This window comes from Opisthocomus hoazin, chromosome 10 (assembly GCF_030867145.1).
Source record: "Opisthocomus hoazin isolate bOpiHoa1 chromosome 10, bOpiHoa1.hap1, whole genome shotgun sequence".
Taxonomy (NCBI): Eukaryota; Metazoa; Chordata; class Aves; order Opisthocomiformes; family Opisthocomidae; genus Opisthocomus; species Opisthocomus hoazin.
The window spans coordinates 26,538,715-26,551,261 of NC_134423.1; the positions used below are offsets into that span (position 1 = coordinate 26,538,715).

General features: G+C 40.9%; 1 long non-coding RNA gene across 1 annotated transcript in view; it reads left to right on the forward strand.

Moving 5' to 3' along the window:
• LOC142362619 (uncharacterized) overlaps window positions 1–12,547 on the forward strand; it is a 51,182-nt gene that overhangs the window by 14,674 nt on the left and 23,961 nt on the right. Inside the window, exon 2 of the long non-coding RNA XR_012765200.1 lies at window positions 10,999–11,204. This is a non-coding gene — a long non-coding RNA (uncharacterized LOC142362619). The remainder of the gene's footprint in view (window positions 1–10,998; window positions 11,205–12,547) is intronic.

The window sequence follows — 12,547 nt, forward strand, 5'->3', positions numbered from 1 at the left end:
TGGCAAATGTTGCGTCTGCTTTATAAACTTAGAGATGTAATCTTGTCCCCAAGCCATAACAATAAGTAATTCTAAGTGCTTTGTTGTTAGATTTCTTGGGATATAGTAACCAACAGGTACCTTCAGTCAGGAGGGCTTTCATTTTAAAAATTAAAAGAGCAATGGAAGAAAAGAGAAGAAAAGCAGCATCTTGCTGAGATGAGGCCAAAGGTGTGTGTCTTATCTGAGCCCAAGCTGGCTGCTCCGTCCTCTCCCTCTGGTGCCAGTGTGCCCCAGGAGCAAGGGGTGAATTTGGGAAAAGTTGCAAGGGGAGTGAAAGAAGGGGAGAGAAGTTTGAGTTTGGAGGACGTGTGAAGGCAAGATTTTGGTACAAATGACACACATTCATTAATTATTTCCACCAAGACCAATGGTAAGCTCTCAGATTTGCCACTGTCCGTACAGCTCATGTATCTTAGGTTTTATTTCCATTCCATCCCTTGAGCTCTCAGTGCCACAGCCCAGCCTCGCTGCTCTGGCTCCTCTTTTTTATCTCATGTACATGGCTGCAGCTTTCTCCCAGAAGACTTTCCTGCCTTACCCAGGAGACAGCAGGAATATGCTGGGGTCTAAACACAGGGTCTAAACACAGCACTGCTGTGAGGTTGAGCTGCTGGGATGAACAAAAGGAGGGAGAGTTTGGGTCAAAACTAGTGAAGGGAGAAAAGAACTTGTGGTTTTGAAGTAAACATCCATCTTTTGGGTAATACTATACTTTTTTTTCTTCCCATTTTTTGCCCTTTAACTACAGTTTAAGATTTGAGTGACTGGAAGGGGGCCAATAAAAAAGTCACTGCTGTCAACTGCCTCGTGGAAAAAACGCCAGCTCCCATCAGAAATATCCCACCACAGCTGGTCATGGCCGGCTGACACCGTAGACATCATCTCAGAAAAGGGTAAAATTATTGAACAGGTCTCTGGAGAATCTCTTCACTCTCTGGATGTGCTGTCTCCGAGTCCTGCGTTAAAACAAGTGGTAGAGAGAGAAAAAAAACATGCGGAGTCGCTGTTTGTGTTGCATATTTTGTGTTGATGTATGGGTTCAGTTACTACGGCTATTAATCCAGCAATTTTTAGGAACATAAAATTAATTTTTGGAGGAAATAAACTACATAAATAAAATGAGTATAATTGGATATCGCTCTGGTTTGACTGACTCTAGGGCTGTAAATTGCACTCGACATTCGCCGTGTCAGGCTCTGAGGTCTTTAATTCTGTTCCTTAAGGATGACTTATGCAGTAAGGGGCAAGTGTTTGCTTCAGCATGTTTGACTACCTCAAAGGGATCCCAAAATTGCTATAAAAGAAAAGGACTCGCTTGTTAATACAACCTCTTTGATTTTGTGCTGCAATATTTCACCTGAAAGTTGGCTTTTGATCCCAGGAACAGTTTTTATTCGTATGAATCTAAGGCATGTTAATGTGGCATAAATAGTTAGGTTGACGTTCAGGTATTTGTATTTTACTCTTGGTTGTATTGTGGTTGAGGTTGTATTGTACTCTTGGTCTTGTGACTGCACATCTCTACTTGGAAGGTCTTTTATGGCCGATTTTGGAGGTTTGAATTGTAACTGTTTTCACCTCCTAGGCTAAGAATACGTATATTTTAACTTGTGAGCCTTCAAGATCATGAATATGGCAAACATAAGGACAGAATAAGCTTTATGGTACATTATGCAACTCTTGTTTCATCTTAGGAACCCACCAGTAAGTTTTGATCCATTTCTGGAAGGGCAAATTTTGAGACCCAGCAATTCGTTGCCATAACTGGAGCATCCTTAGACAGCACTGTGAGCTGTGAAGAATAGAGGACATATCAGATGTATGAATTTCCTTTACCTCTTATAAGGTCTTGTCTTGAAGCTGGCATCTCCCTGGATGATTGGGTGGAAGAGAAACAGAAACCACAGAGGTATCTTTTCTGGTCCAGTCCAGCAGAGGCACTTAGGAACTCTTCACTCCTTCAATTTCTTTGTTTAATTTATTATACTGTCATGTATAAACATCTTCAGGAAAATATTAATTAGAGTGTGTATTCCTTGACAACTAATTCTAAATGGATTAAACATGCTTTACTCAATGAAGCAAAGAGGTGTTGATTAAGAGAAATTGAATTGTATCCCTGAGATCATTTTCTGTCTCTGTATCTAGAGAACACAGGCAAACCAATTCTTGTAGAAGAAAGTGAGCCACTACACTGCAAGTATCTCAAAAAATAATATTCAGGACATACATATTAATTGTTTTAATGTAAAAAAGCTTGATGCAAACTTGTGCTGAGACTTTAAATTGAGGTCCTGACCACTCTCTGTGGTCACTAGAGGATCCCACAAGAATGGGAACAACCTGGCAATTTCCAGTTTGGATAATTATGTTCTGCCTCCTGAATGTTTCCCATGCCCTTTCAATTAGTATGATAATCATCTTCACTTTGCGACATACATTTGAAGTATAAGTGACGGTACATGCTGTTAAATAGCTGCCATGCTCCACCCCGGAATTGGCCGCTTTTCAGTGGTGATGCCGGAGCCGAGAGCTTTGTCGGCTGGCATGCGTCGGCTGGTGGGATCACAAAGGCGTGGGACTCCTGGACCATGGTGCGGTCAGAGCTGCTCCTTCTCTGTGAGCTGCTTTGTAAACACTTCTGGATGAAAAGCCTAAAACATGTGGAAGAGCTCACTTTAAGCAAAAAAGCGACAAATAAAAGAGTTGTATGGAAAGGAGTGGGGAGTCACTGTAAATTCAGTAAAATAACGGCAGGTGAACAGACCTCCGCTGCAGCTCAAGGGTGAATTTTTAGTATGACTAGTGCAGTCCATCAAGCAGCTGCGGAGGAATGAAGAGGTGCTGCAACTCCCATCTCCTTGACAGTGTGATTTAAAGAACTGTTCTTTGCTGGCCTGGCCTTGTGTCTTTCAGTTGCCTTGAAAGGGAGGGAGAACCGTGTCTCTGCTCCCTCACTGGCATTTGTCTTAAAAATATAAAAAAAAAAAAAAAAGAAAGAAAGAAAGAAAGAAAGAAAAACAAGGGAGTGTGTGGTTGAGTATGGGAGAGAGCGTTTTCCATGCTGAACCCCCCTGGTTAGCCATTGAGTAACAAGACAACAGGAATGTTTCACTGTGCTTCACATAATTTGTTTGCGTTTGCCTTAATGGTAAGGATTTTTACACCAGCGTTACACCTTGTAACAGATATGGTTTGCACCAAACAGTAGTCCCAGCTGCCTTTTGGATAGCAGAGTTTCTCTGTAAGAGATATGTTTTTGTTTTACATGGTTTTTACTCTGCAGCCTAAATGAAGTCTCTGAAGGAGGATCTGTCTTTTGCTAACAGCCATCATTTTTATATAAAGTTGAAGGTATTCATATTATGTCTTCATCTTCTATATCTCAACTAGTAACAATATCACAACTACTCCCTCCTGACAACTATATTCATTTCTCATTAAAGATATTTCATGTTTTATTCAGGAATTTAAATGAAGCTATCAGAGCCTGTAATAGCAACAGTTTGGGATAATTGTATCTCATTGATGGCAGCCTCAAGAGTTCTAATTAATATATATTTAGCTCCCTGGCTGTCTTTAGACCAAACGCCTCATTCTGAAAGACAGGGAGAGGCGATAAGGGGAGGGGGAAGGGAACAGACTCCAAAATAACAGCTCCTTTTTGAAATTTGGGTAGGAAAATCTGTGTTGCAAGAAGGAACTGCCTGCTTTGGGATTCTTTCTTTTTTTTTCCCCCAATTCAATCTAAAATAACTTTTGAGATATAGGATCCTTCTCAAGAAAAGAAAATACAAGAATATAGATTTACTGCCCACTTGACTAGGGGGGAAGGAAGGGTGACAAATATGTATTTTTCTTCTCCAATGATACACCTGATATCGGAGTTCCACTTCTCAGTGGTCTCTGCTTTTATTACCTCTTTCCCTGTCTCCTTCAGCCAGAGTGCTCCATTCAAAATTGCTCAGTTTCACAGATATGATCTGCAATGCAAACAGGCTCTCATTATGCTTTTTCATACTAAGAAAAAAGCTTACTTTGGTGTATGACTGATTAGCCCTCACCACACAGCTCTCAATTTTTCTATCCCCTTTGGGCTTTTTTACCCCGCCCCCTCCTCCCCCCCTCACTTTTCCTTCAGTACTACCTTTCTCTCTGTTGTATGAAATGAGGCTAGGAAAAGATTTGGGGAGGGGGTATTATTCTGTCATTGGAATTCATAGCACTTGTATTCACTTACAAGCCTGAACTATTTTCTCAAATCACTTCAGTCTCTGTGACTTTCTCAGACTGTAGTTTATAAATCACTTTTGTGGTACACTATCTAGAGGGGATCAAGACCCCTGGAAGCTTGAGTCATATTGAATTGCATTGTGTAACGGAGAGTCATTAGGAGTTTACAGTCAGGGGGAAAAAAGAAGTCTTATAAATAGGCTAATTCAACTGGCACTTATATGTTTTAAAGGCATTATTGAGGAAGGAGGATGGTAGTATTATTTGCTCCCAATTTTGCTCTCATCAGCAGCAGCTAAGGGTGGCTCTTGAATAGGACAGGAACAGAGATTTTATAGACCTCCAGCTTTAAAACCTCTATATTTTTTCCTTTTATTATTTAAGCAAGTACTAAGGACTGTTTAGAGATTTATTTAACTGGCTTCCAAGTTGGAAGCTAATCCAGCCTATACTGGCTCAAATTGCCTCGGTTTCTCCTGAGTAAGAGTTGCTTTTCTTTTACTTGCACTGATTTTTTTCAAAGGTGTTCATTTGAGAGAAGTATCTTGTGCAGAGCAGAACAGGGGCTTTCTGACAGTGAAAGGATTTTCAGGAGGAAGGTTACATGGCAGCTGCATTTTTTCAGTCCGAGTCTGACAGTAAGGCTATTTCAATAAAGCATCTCTTTTTTTTTTTTTTTTTACCATTTTTTTTCCTTTCTTTTAAAATTACAAAAAGAGTGATGATGTAATGATAAGGTATTTATTTCATCTGGGTGTGTTTCAATTCCAGATTCATGACACAAAATTGTCAACCCCTGGGCGCTGCCTTGCTGTGGAGTGGATTTTCTTGGCTGAGGTTGGAGGGTATCGAATACCTGGATATCCTCATTCTTACAGGTGTGGTAGAGGGAGAACAATGACCAGAAGCAGGTGCCTGGCCCTCAGGAACTCTGTCTTGCTGCCAGCAAGTTCACTCCTAGCTGAAATTGATGTTTTTTTTAAAAAAAAGATGACAATTTTCAGTATTGTCTGCAGATCTCAGTCCCATGTCATCCACTTCCACACCATCTGTGGGGTCACTGTGCTCAGCACAGACAGGATTTTCTCAGAAAAACAAAGCGAATCCAGAGCGAACCCTCAGTTAAAAACAAGAACGGAGTCAGAAGTTCAAAGGGTGGAGAGTTGAGCGGGCTCGCGTGGCCGGCAGCGACTTTCCATGAAGTGTCTCCTTGGGATTCGGTTGATGGGTTGCTTTGCAGCTCTGGCCCAGAGCTTCCATAACCTGGGTTGGAATCCAGCCCAGCCCTGAGAGATGGAGGGTCAGTCCGGTTTGATAGTGTAAGGTCAGAAATGGAATGAGGCTGGGATATCTCAATTGAGGTTCGAGTGTATAAAAGTATAAATCAAAAAAGCAAAATCCTTGAAGGGACACCTTGTAGCTGTCTCGGGAAATGAAAGGCTTTAAAATAAGAAGACTCGAGAACAGGAGAATCCTGCAGCCAGTGCAACTAATAACACTATTCGGTCTTGACTCAGAGAATAGCAAAGTCCTCTCTGTCATCTGGAAAAGTACAGGGTGTACTGTCAAACCTAGGGAGAGATGCTGCTCTTTAACATAGCAAGCTGCCAGCATACTGGGGAGGTTATGTGTGCATGTAAATACAAATAACATCACTTGTACTGCTGCTTTCTGATCAAAATACATCAAAAAGGTTATTTTAAAAAGGTTTTGCCAACTTTAGGGACCCTTCTTCTGTGTCCTTGAAAACTCTGTAGGCTCAAAGTTCACCACCAAAGTCATGGGAGGGGAAAAGAATAGGCTTTTTCATCCACATTACTACTGAACACTGCTGTCTCATTTTGCTGCAGGATACGCATAATTTTATGCTTATTTAAACAGACACATATCTAGTTTATGGGCATATTCTGGGGGAAAAAAAAAAGTCATGTAGCTTAGAGAGCAGTTCTCATGGGCAAACACCTGATCCCCTTTAATAAGAGATAAAAGGGAAACTATTCCCTTGCCAATCTGCTACATTACAGAGCTCTACTTGTAGTAGCATGCTGGTAGCTGCACTTCTGACTGGTACACGGCACGGCAAAGGCTCAGCTCACAGGTACGGTGACTGTCTGCAGCTCGTGCCAATGCCGCTGAAACCCGCTGTAGCAGAACTTGTGTGTAGCAGGGAGTGCCACACAATTAGGATACAAGAGGGGTTTAAGGGTTCAGGATGTGCACATCTGCCAATCACACACAGGTCAAGGGTGGACCTAATTCATGTTTCAAGCTGCATCAGCCTGGATCCTTACTGTTTTAAGGATTTAGCTTTTTTTTTTCCTTTAGTAGTTCCCAGTGGTTTGATATTTTTATCGCCATTAGTATTTCCTTGAGGAAAGCAAGTTGAGTGCTCAGCTCCCAAGTGCTAGCATATTTCCCCGCTCCTAAGGATATTTATAAGTTTACTTTTGTGGGTTTTCTTTGAAGTGGTCCATGCTGGTGCACTTCTGTTCTCTCTAGTGTCTGTCATTAGTTAGTTGCAAGCTTTGGGTTATCTTGTCTTGCCCACAGAGATGACCAGAGTAATTTAAAAGACCAGGTGGCTCAGCTGTGTAAAGTGTTAAAACTGTTCAGGCTAAAATGCTGGCCCCGTCTTTATAGGGTCAGCCATAGGATGTCTCCTCACACAACTTTAAAGCTGCTGCTTCTGCAGCATCCTCTCTAAAACATAACACAATGAGAAACACTAACTGCAGGTTATTCACACCAATATGGACACACCAGGAACCTCATAATAAACTACGTTTAGGAGAAGGTTTCATTGAGCAAACCCAAAGTGCACTTAGTTCAGATAAACCCTAGAGAGTCCACCAGTGAGACCTCAAAGTCCAGTGTAATTTGTGGACTGATGTATCCCAGCCAAACTTCACTGCTTTCTTTCTACAAATCAAATGGAAAAAATCAGGCAAAATGATTAGGCATTCAGATGTGGCTCCAGAAGAAGTGCATAGTCTGCTCCATGGTGTCTGGATCTTGTCTGATTTCTGCTCATATGCTGCTCAAGAAGTCAATGTAGGTTTTAATTTGACATTTAACCTGCGTGGAGGCATTTACATGCTTCAAAATAAGGTCGATATTATTCAAGTGTATTGAATTTTTAACAATGTTGTAAACAAGTCATTTTCAAAATACTCTCTTTTAAATGTTGTTTGGGTAATTGCCCTAGTAAGCAGCAGAGTTAAATGGCTAACCGATTTCTCTGCTCAAGAAGCTGGCAAAATAATCCTTGCATCTAAAGGCTTATATGGTGCCGTTTACAGAGGTAGTGCATGAAAAGAAAGGAAAAGATTATGGAGATGCAGCTCAAAATTTCTTCCAAGTTTTCTGGTAGCCCTGTAATATGGAGGGTTCCTCTATGGAGAATGTGTTGTCCTCCTGGGTAGGCAAAGGGCATCCTTGCAAGTTATTTTAAAGAATTGCTTAAAGTAAATAGATAAAATACTTAGTCCAAAAGTCTAGTAGCAAATTTTAGTAGAGACAGCAGTGACAGGACGAGGGGTAATGGTTTTAAACTAAAACAGGGTAGGTTTAGGCTGGATATAAGGAAGAAATTCTTTACAATGAGGGTGGTGAAACACTGGAACGGGTTTCCCAGAGAGGTAGTGGAGGCCCCATCCCTGGAAACATTCAAGACCAGGTTGGACAGGGCTCTGAGCAACCTGATCTAGTTAGTGGTTTCCCTGCTCGCTGCGGGGGGGCTGGACTAGATGACCTCTAGGGGTCCCTTCCAACCCAAAACTTTCTATGATTCTATGATTCTAAATGGGAACGTGGCCTGAGAGAGGATGGAGCAAGCAGTTGTCCTTTCCTTGCTGATTGTGGTCTTCTCTAGCCTCACCATCTTGTTTCAGGATTTGGTCACTGCTATTGCAGCATTTCAAAATCCACTTTTTTGTACCCATTAAAGTTTTTGTGGTGTCTAAGAGCTCTTCCCTTTCTAAACAAGAACAGAAAACTGCACACAGAGAAACTAACGATACTGAAAATCTGCTGAAAGCAGGGTGAGAGAGAAAGGAGGAGAGAGGATTAAGGAAAAAAAACACTTTGAATCCATCCTTTTGTTTCATGGCTGATGTAGCCTCTCTGAAATATCAACAAGAAACAAAGAATCAAAATCAAATGAAAGGGTCGGAGTTTAGAAGAGAATTGTCTGTAGCATTCCAACAAAGCCACCAGCAGTGGCTACTCTCCCCCACCTCTCCCCCTCCACTCCGCCTCGTCACACGATACTACTCGGGAACATGTTATCAAGGACTGAGAATCAGGCCAGTGGCTGCTGATGTTAAAAGGACATGGCATGTGCACAAGGCAGGGCATAGGGGCTGGCTGCACATATTAAAGGCAAACACATCACAATCCGATTAGTAGAAATGGAGTGTGTGTGCTGGCTCTGGGAATTTTTTTTTTTTAAGTAATACTTCTGTGCTTTTTCTATTGATTGATTTATTTTTGAAAGGAGTAATTCTCTTCTAGCTTTTCTTTCTCGTCTCTTCCCTCCTCCTCCCCACCTTCAATTCCTTCATCCCTGCGTTTTCACCTCACCAGAGCTCCTGAGTAACAAGAGTTCAAAGGCAATTGGAGTAGAAAAAAAAAAAAAGAAAAAAAATATTGCAAATGCAAAGAGCTCTCTGATCTCTCTTTGACCTGTCCTGTACAACAGACAGGTTCTGCAAATCTAACTCAGACTTTCAAGTCTTCAGTACTAGGAAGCTATAAAAGGAACACACCATTGTTCATTAGCATTTAAGCTGACTAGCTAAATGTGTTTCTGTGTGTGTATATAAATTTTTGCTAGCTTTGTTTTTAAAGTTGTTTTAAAAGTGTCTCATCTTCCTTAATATGTTACTTAGCCACCAGAGTTTTTATTATTTTACTAGAATGCATTTCTTGTAGCTTTCTTCCATTATTTCAGTAGGAATGAAGAGAAACAGCTTCCTAAAGAAGGACAGATTTTTTCTAATACTTGAAAAAGGGGATTAGATCCAGCATGTTTTATTGAATGCATAATGAAGATCATGGCCTGTATTCAATTTCTATAATAATGCGTTCAGGTTCTGATAAAATCAGCAATACTATGCTATTGGACTTCAGTCTTCCTGTTTGTGTAGTTCCTAGTCTAACTGAATAATTAAACACATGAAAATTGAAGTTTGCATGTAGTCCCATTGAGAATAAGGGAATTTCTTGTCCGCCTAAAGTTAGTCTCACTGTAAGTAGTTTGTTGGTTGAAGCCCAAAGTTTTACCTCAAGTCACTATGCTCAAATGTATCCTTGCTCAGCAGATCAGTTAAAAGCCTGCTCAATTTTAAGCATGTACCCAGGTCCTACTGCTTAGTATTCATTTTAGTAACATGCAGTCATGAGGTTAGTCCAAGGGAAAGGTCAATCAGCAGAGAAATCAGACAGGCTTCGCTTTGCGCTCAGGACGGTAAATGCATAGAATTTAGTTAGAGGAATACAAAACCATGAGGAAAAGGAGAAGTTCAAATGAGGTAGGTGGACCTACATGGGCATTCTTGCTTCCTTCCTTCCCACAGCTTCCTCTGTTCCTATAATCTCAGCACAGATGTTTCCTTTTTAATCCCTGGCTCCAGCTGGCAGTGCATCTCTGCTCTACCGTACTTAGTCGCAATTACTGCAGACATTAACTCTGCACATGCTTCGGAAATTGAGTGCTTTTTCTTCCTTGGAAATGTTGCTCATCATCAGGTTTTTAACAGCCAGAAATAAAGGCCATTTTTGTACTGATGAATCCTATTCCCTTCAAGATTTGTAAGAGAGATAAAAGGCACAAGAAGCAGGCTTAAAACAATTGCTGGCATGGTGGAAAATTTGGATATTTAGTTTACAATACCTTCTTTTACTAGTACAGAGAATCTTCATCGTGTGATAGAGGAGGAATGGGAAAAAAGTCAAGCACATGCCATATTCACCTGCCTGCTGTTACTTTTTGAGACAAACCACAAGTGCGTTATTTATTTTGATTAGCAAAGCAGAGGCTGGTGTACTAAGCTGATTTCAGGGTATGCTTTTTTGTAGATGAACTTACATTTACTAATGGAGCACAAGTTGATCAAAGTGTCTGGAGTCAAAACCACAAAATCTGCACTTGATGGTCAGATCCTCTCTTTTCCTCACACCCGGGCATGAGATCATGTCACCTCCTGTTCACCCATTTGTGGAGTGATGCTGCTGAAATGCCGTCAGAGCCTGGTGTGGCCCAGACCAGATTCTTACCAAGAATAATAGAACTGTGCCCTGGGCTTGACAGCAATGCAGAGTCCTCCAGCTGCTGAATTCAGGATTCTTAGTTTATCCTGATAGTCCTTGTAGTGTATTTTTTTCCATATCCACGTCCGGCAACTGTCCATTCGATATATAAGCAATCTGAGCCAGCCACATCACCACAGAAGATGGGACTGATGGGCAAGGGAATAGTGAAGAATCTGGAGGCTCCACACATCGAGTGTGGTAGTTTATTTGCTTTGATGAAACCTCTTGAATAATCCAAATAGGCTACATGAAGTATCTTTAAAATGACCAGGAAATCCTTCAGTTGAGCTGGACTCTTGTCTTTTTCTGCATTAAAATTTCCTATTCTTGAGAGCAAACTGAACTCATGCACTAAAATCTGCTAATGAAGTTACTTTGCGTTGCTCACCTTGCTCTCCTCATTCCCCGTAGCACTTGCTGAAACCACTGAATGCATTCCCATTGCTTTCCGCCTCGTTCCTGTGAAGGAGAATGGATAGCACCTCCAGCATGTCAAGTGGCTGCTAATACGACGTGTACAACTTCAGACATTTATGCAAGCACACAGAATAAGAGGATAAAGTTGGCAACCACCAGAGGTCATCTTGCCTATAAACCACCTAACCACTGCCGTACAGGTAAGAAACTGGAAACCTGTGCTTATCTGCCTGTTCTCATTCTTAAGCGAGCAGACCATTGCAGATTAGATAGATGTGCTGTTACAGACACAAAAACCTTTTAAAGCCCCTGGAGAGCTTTCAGCGTGGATTCATACTACCTCTCAGACAATAAGAAACACAGGATTTGTTTGACAATGACAGTTCTAGGACTAAAATGAGAAAGTTCTGCCAAATGGTAACAACTCCGTATGCTTCTATGGAGAACTTGCACAGACGTGTGTACAGCTTTCCCAGAAATGACCCATAAAATCTAGATTATTATATAAAAGGAGATATTTATTTACACTGCATTGCCTAATACTGCATGCAGCCTTCAGTATCATTACACGCCATTGAAAGGGCACAATGATTGAGTATTTTGGCTTCCTACTGCTATTGTATCCATTCACTGATGGGGAACAGGAAAGGAGAGTGAGAAGAGGAAAACAAAAATGAAAGTGCTTGAGGACAATTCAACTTTGAAATTGTCTACGTTAATTACAGGAAAAGTGCAAAACAAGCCCTCTTTGAAACTTGCTCAATAAAATCTGTTATGAAAGCTTTCAATAATTTTTGTCCAGCTCTTCTTTCACTCCTCTGGTCAAGATGAAGTGTGTGTGTAGGCATTACTGAGGTCAGCTATTGGAAAATTAAAGAAAACAGGAAGTGCACCTTGGCTACTGCAGAGAAACTAGCTGTGCAATATCTACTACATAAGAAAAGCAGGAAGAAAAGAGAAAGTTAAAGATTTTTTTTTTAGCTGTGAGACTTCTCTTTGCTCTTATTTCATGTAACATGTCCAAGAATGCCATAAATAGTTTGATATCTATGAGAAAAAAAAACAACTAAAAATGGGTGGGGGCTTTTGCATTGGAGTGGTGTTTTGCAGGAAAAACTAAGAACTTGTTGAAAAAACAACACACACATACCCCCCCAAAAAAGAAGAAAAAATCCAAACCTAAACAAAGTCCTGTGGACCTGTAGAACCCACTAACGAGAACTAAGACAGAGCTGCAGTGAGGCCAGATGTAATAAGGCTTCTACACTGTAATATGTAACATTTGAGACCAGCTCTAGGTGACTTACAAAATAGTTGGGTTGTGAGAATGAGCAGCAGTAAAAAAATGTGGCAGTAGTGTCACCTCCTCCTTCCTAGGAGGATGCAGGCTTTTCAAAGCAATCTCTCCCTGCCCTCCCAATTCTTCCACTTTAAACCATAGCAGTGATCATTAAAGCTATTTTCTCTCTTAAAGATATCTTGAAAGTTTGTCAGATTTGGCTTTTATTAGTTGATATGGTTCAGCTGGTAGTTGAAAGTGTTT